Source organism: Malania oleifera, chromosome 9 (genome assembly GCF_029873635.1).
Source record: "Malania oleifera isolate guangnan ecotype guangnan chromosome 9, ASM2987363v1, whole genome shotgun sequence".
Classification (NCBI taxonomy): Eukaryota; Viridiplantae; Streptophyta; class Magnoliopsida; order Santalales; family Ximeniaceae; genus Malania; species Malania oleifera.
Window position 1 is genome coordinate 15426069 of NC_080425.1, and position 6531 is coordinate 15432599.

Genomic DNA, 6531 nt, shown 5'->3' on the forward strand with positions numbered 1-6531 from the left:
TGAAAGAATTGGTGGAAATCCAAAACCACTCTTACCTATGATGGAGTTTATTGACTATTTACATCATTGTGACTTTTTTATTTATCAAACACATGCCCTCGTATGTCATGGTGCAATGGCCATAAAGGGGTGGCTCACAGCTAGGCTAAGCTTGATCGAGTTCTCATTAATAATGCTTTTTCCAACCTCTATGGTTCAGCTCAATTAAAATATCTAAGTCGAAAATCCTCATATCATAATCCCATGGTGGTTTATACGAATACGTCAGTCTCTTTGTATAGCCCTACTCAATTTCAGTTCCTTAATATATGGAGCTCATATGATTTATTTTTGTCGTGTGTTAAAAATGCTTGGATCAGGAATGACTCGGTTTTTTCAGGGCTAAATATTTCCTCCATCATAGAGAAAGTCCTGGTTCAATATTGGTTCCTTAGCCTTTGAATGGTGAGAATTATTATACATGGAGCAGATCAATGTTGACAACTCTGAATGCCAAGACTCACCATTCTAACAATCTATGATCAGGTTTTTTTAGGGTTAAATATTGCAGAAATGATCATTTATTAATAAGGAAGGGGAGACCAAAAGACTCTCGGTTCTGGAAATCAATGATGGCCACCGCTCTGGAAGTTATGGATAATGTTAAAATTTTGGTGAGAGGTGGGAACTCTTCTTTTTGGTTCTATAGGTGGCTTACATTAGGCCCATTATCTGTGCGCACTGAGGATATTTCGAACAAAAAGATGTGTATTAAGGATTGCTAGCTGAATAACAACTGGAATTCTGATTTATTAATGGAATTGGTTGGGGCCGACAGAACAATGGAAATCTTGCATAATGTGTCAGCTAGTAAAAGTGGTTAGGATTTATTCATTTGGAAGTCTGCCTCTAATGGCAAATTCTCTACAAAAATGGCATAGGAGGCAATGAGGAGCAAAAGTGATAATTTTGAATGGAATAACTGGTTTTGAAATTCTTTATTGCCTAGAAGAATCTCAATATGTTTATGAAAAGTCTGGTTTAGATGCTTCGCAGTAGATGATAGAATTCAGGCCAAAAGAGTATCAATGGCTTCGGCTTGTGATTGCTACGTGCAGAGAAGCCAGGAAAACACTTATCACATTCTTTCTTTAGGCGAGGTGGCTTCAGAGGTTTGGCATCGAGCTAGCGTGGTGTTAGGGATTCCTTTCCAACGCTTCCTTCCCTAAAAAAACAGAATTGCAAAATGGTTCCACTTTGCTCGAAAATCATTATTAAAGGTATTTTAATCTGTCTGATTCCATGTTTGATTACATGGTGCCTCGGGAATCGAAGATGCAAAGCGAGAATGGAAGGAGTTTATCAAAGTGTGGATCAGATGTGGAGAAGTGTTCGATATTGGGTTAGTTCTTTAGCTGAGAGCTCTAATTCTTTTTGAAAAGTAAAGATATCGGACATTACAATTTTGAAAGAGTTTCAGATTCAACATCAGGGAATTTGCACCAGGCCTGGAAAAATTATTTCGTGGGTTAAACCCCTAGCAGGATGGATAAAACTTAATTGTGATGGGAGTTGTAGGGGCAATTTGGGTACTTCAGGAGGTGGAGGAATTATTTGAGACTGTCATGGCATGGCGAAAACGGCTTTTTCAAGCTATTTTGGCAATGGTACGAACAATAGTGTAGAATTGAAAGCAATTTTGGAAGGAATTCGTTTATGCAAACGATTTCATTATTTTAATAAGATTATTGAAAGTGACTCGCGAATTGTTGTTGATTGGTTTCGAAAAGGTAGATGTACCTTGTGGTATCTTTGGGATTTTTGGGAGGACCTCGTGGCGGAGTTAGAAGGAGTGAACTTCATGGTGATCCATCAACATAGAGAAGGTAATAGTGCGGCTAATTTTCTCACTAGAGAAGGAGAAATGGTAAGCAATGTCATCTACGAAGAACAACATTTTTATCAAATTCTCTAAAAGGTATCCTTTGGATGGATAGGTTGAGTCTCACTTCCTTTCTTCATTAATTCAACCTATCAATTTTTTGTTTGGTAGGTTTAGATTTGTTGATCTTTTAATTTTATTTTATTTTATTATTTTTATTTTTGATAGGCCTGTTTAGATTTATTTCTTATTTAGCTTTGTTTAGATTTGTAGTCATGCTTCGGTTGGTTGTTAGTGTTGCTTTCGGGAGGCCTTTAATTTTTTTATTTTTAATCTCCCAATGTTTGTCTTATAACCACAGTATTCCTCTGCCAAAAGTGAGGGCAAATTAATAAATAAATGGAGGTGTCACCCTCCTTATTTTATTATTTTTTTTTAAAAGGAATATGTTGTTCAATTTTTGATGGGTCTAAATGATTCTTTTACACACATTCGAGGAAAAATTCTTCCCATGGATCTAATATCATCCATTGATAGAGTTTTGTATCTCACTTTACAAGAAGAAAAGCAAAGAAAAGTGGTGGGATCATCTTTGATGACTGAGACTGCTACTTTATTTAGAGAGAATGGTCCTGCAACAATGGTTAAAAATCATCAAAAGCAATGTCCCAAGTCAGTTTGTACTCATTATGGTTTTACTGGGCATATGGTTGACAAATGCTACAAATTACATGGGTATCTTCCTAGATAATGTCGGAATTCAAAAACCAAGACATCATCTGCACATCCAGTTTCATTATCTTCCAATGACCCAAATTTTTCAGCCACAAATTCTTAATTTCCTTTCACTAAAAAACAGTGCCAACAACTCCTTTCTTTTTTACAACCCTCTTCACAGACCCCTCAACCTTCAGCCATGAACGCTATGAGCAAATCATTTACTGCTTCTAATCCCATGAGTTTGTCAAGTATGATTAATTTTCCTGATTTTGTTTCTAAACATCCAAATTCATAGATAATTGATAGTGGTGCTACTGATCACACATGGTCAGTTCTATTTCGTATCTCACTACAATTACCTCCGTTAAAAATACATCAATAAAATTGCCTAATGGTACATGTTTTCTTATTACACATATTGGCACTGTGAAAATATCAGATTCATTAGTTCTTCCTAATGTTCTGTATGTTCCATTTTTCTCTTTTAATCTCATTTCAGTCAAAAGACTCACAAAAAATTATTGTTGTTTGTTGTTTCTTTCTCATTCTTGTTTTATACAGGACCAACATTCATGGAAGACAATTGGAGTGGCTAAGCAAGTGACTGGATTATATTTACTGCAATAACCTTTTGAAAATTCTAATGTTTCATCTGCTGTACATTTTACTTCCACTGTAAATCATCATCCTTTTGATCTTTAGCATTTTAGATTAGGACATCCTTCTTTTCATAAGATTCAAACATTAGAAAATATGTTTCCTAAAATTCATACTCATTCAAATTTTAATTGTAACATTTTTCCATTGGCAAAACATAAAAGATTGTCATTCAATATTAGTCATTCGTTCAGAAAAAAAAAAAATCTTTGATTTGATACTGACAGTTATGGTGTAATCCCAAGAAGGGGGTGAATTGGATATTTAAAAAATTTTTGGGTCAGGTATGTCCAATTTTAATTACAACTAGTATTTCACAACATAGGGTCTTTCTAAGCAAACTCAAATACCCCAAATAATCAAGTATGCAAATATTTAAAACAAATATAGCATTCACAACAAATCAAATATTAGCATACAAGTACAAAAAATAAATAGGGTACGGAAAGAGAAAGCAAACACAATATTTTTTATTGAGGTTCGACCAATCCTGCCTACATCCCCTCCTTGGGCCAACAACCCAAAGATTCCACTACTTTGCTCACTTAACCAACAAAGCGACGCCGTTTACAAATCTCCTTACAGGGCGGAATCTCCCTAACTCACTTACCGGGTGAAGCCAAACCATTTCTCCGTACAGGGCAGAGTCTCCCTAGCTCACTTATCGGGTGGAGCCAAACCGGTTCTCCTTACAGAGCGGAGTCTCCCTAGCTCACTTACCAAGTCGAGCCAAACTGGTTCATAGATATAACAGATTTCATACAAATAAGGTGATTCTGAAATAAGCAAAGATGTACAATATGAAGATCAATGCACTCTTATATGATATGAAATAAGCTCATGAGAGTATCGATATTTTTCTCAAAATAATTTTTGCAATCTTTGAATAAGATGTATATGATAAACACTTCAAAGATTCAACCCCAATAAATATTTCTCCAAAAAATATTTTTCAATAAAAATGTAGGAGGGCTTTGCTTTCAAATGATTTTTGCAAAAGAAGATCAATTTATGAAAGCACAAATGCAAAAAGACTTTTCAAGCACAATATATATAAATGTAAATATGTGCTTAATTCTTTCAAGAATAATCCAAAAATATTTTCTCCAAAGAAGAGTTTTCAAATAAACAAGTAGGAGAAAATAATGAATTGATCAAAATTGATGCCCTAATGAATGCTTCTTCAACAACCCTCAAGAGCAATAGATTTGCAGATGAAGGAAGTGAATGATAATCAAAGCTCTCTTTCAAAATGATTTTTCAAATGAATAAGAGAAAAAGAGTATATGCTTGCAAGGATAAATGAAATAAAGCTCAAACATTTTTAGAGAGAATTTAAGATCATCAAAAATGTTTAAATAAGCTTTAGAGTGGGCTATATATAGACTCCCAAAAATTTGACTGTTAAGGGACACAGTGGGTATGTAACGACCTGCCTATTTTACCATATATTCTTTTCTTCTTCTTTTTTTTCCTTATATAACAACGTTAATAATAACTCTAATAATCTACTAAACTGATATAGTCATTAACAACCCAGACTCGTGGGTTTCGAGGATATACCTATTGTACATCTCTGATAACTAAGCAGCGGAAAACATAAATTACATACATGTCATACAACAACAAGTACAATACCAGAAACCTACTGAATCTGTCATATATATACAAACATCTACAAAAGGACCAAATAGTACCCTACGGTCATAACTCCAAAAAAAAACAATCTGACCCTAACTTAACTACCTACCCTTCTGACAGGGTAGTTTGGTCAACCTCTACCGCTGCGGAGCTCTATTTGCCCTTTTATCTGGGTTCCCTGAAATGTTTGTAATGCTAGGGTGAGACACCTCTCAGTAAGGGAGATAAACTAATATCAGTGTATGACAACATGAGTATTATCGACTTATCGTGCTTAAACATGAACTGTACATTTTATATATATGATAAAACTGACTTTATAAATTCTGAGTAAAACGTGATTCATCATATCATAATAAATATCATTATAAACATTGTACTAATTTCTGTAATCATGTAAAACATCTTCTATAACTGTACAATACTGAAATAATACCCAGGATGGATAGCTAACTGATGTCATGTCTTACCCCCCACATGACAAGGTTGTGCGACCCGAAGGTGGGACTTAGCAATAGCTGGCCGACCACGCTAAGTCAACATGAGTCTGTAAGTATGATGGTCTTGTCCCACCTGGTCCGGACTACCAGGGGAACACCTACACTACATTGAAGCCACATCGACTTCCATCTCTCACACTCTATTTAATATGTGTGGTAGCACTAACATAAACTTGAACTTATACATATAGCTACGGTACCGTGCTATGAAATACTAAATTAAGTCATCCTGGTTCTGATAACATATAGTACATTTAATATTACTGATACATAACTGTTTCGTATTTCTAAGTAATACATATTTATGGCATTTGCACCGACTATAAATCACAGCATCTACGCCAGCCATATTATAACATATAATCACAACATCTACGCCGACCATATCATAACATACTGAACGTGAATTTTCTACACCGTTTAACATAATATTCTAAACCATAGTTTCTGTACTGTTTTATGGTTTTTCTTAAAAAAAAAAAAAAAACTGTCATAACATGCTTATTCTGGAAAATCATAATATTCTGATATAACATAATTTTCATGGAAATCCATACTCATGCCACACAAATGTGAGTAATACCCTAAACATAAAATCTAATTTGAAATCATATTTTATGATAAAATGTATTGAATATATTTTCCTGTTCAACAGTAGTATTCCCAAACATTATACTATAACATACGTAATTTTTGAAAATAAATGTTGTATATTAATAATATTTTCATAAAAAAAATGTTGACTTAATTTATCTCCTTACCTAACTTACTGAGAAGCCTACAAATCTAAACAAACCTACTCCTGTGTGTTCCCAGCTCAACACCTTAAAATTCACATTTTCCAACAAATCAATATATACCAGTATAACACCTTCCAACATATTTCCCTCAGTCCAGAAATACCCAATAACTTATAAAACTTAAAATAACCAACTTACCCAAATTTTGGGATGGTGCCCAAATACTCCAAATCAAAATTCTGATCTGGTAGTATTGTAGAGAATCTTCCTAGGAGTAACGTGGCTGCTTCTGATCATTAAATCGGCGAGAATCGAAGTCAAAATCCTAGAAAGAAGGTGAAAGAGATGAATTTTAGAGAGAGAGAGAAAGCGTTTTGCATGCAATTTCTCACTGAAAATCTGAATTTAACAT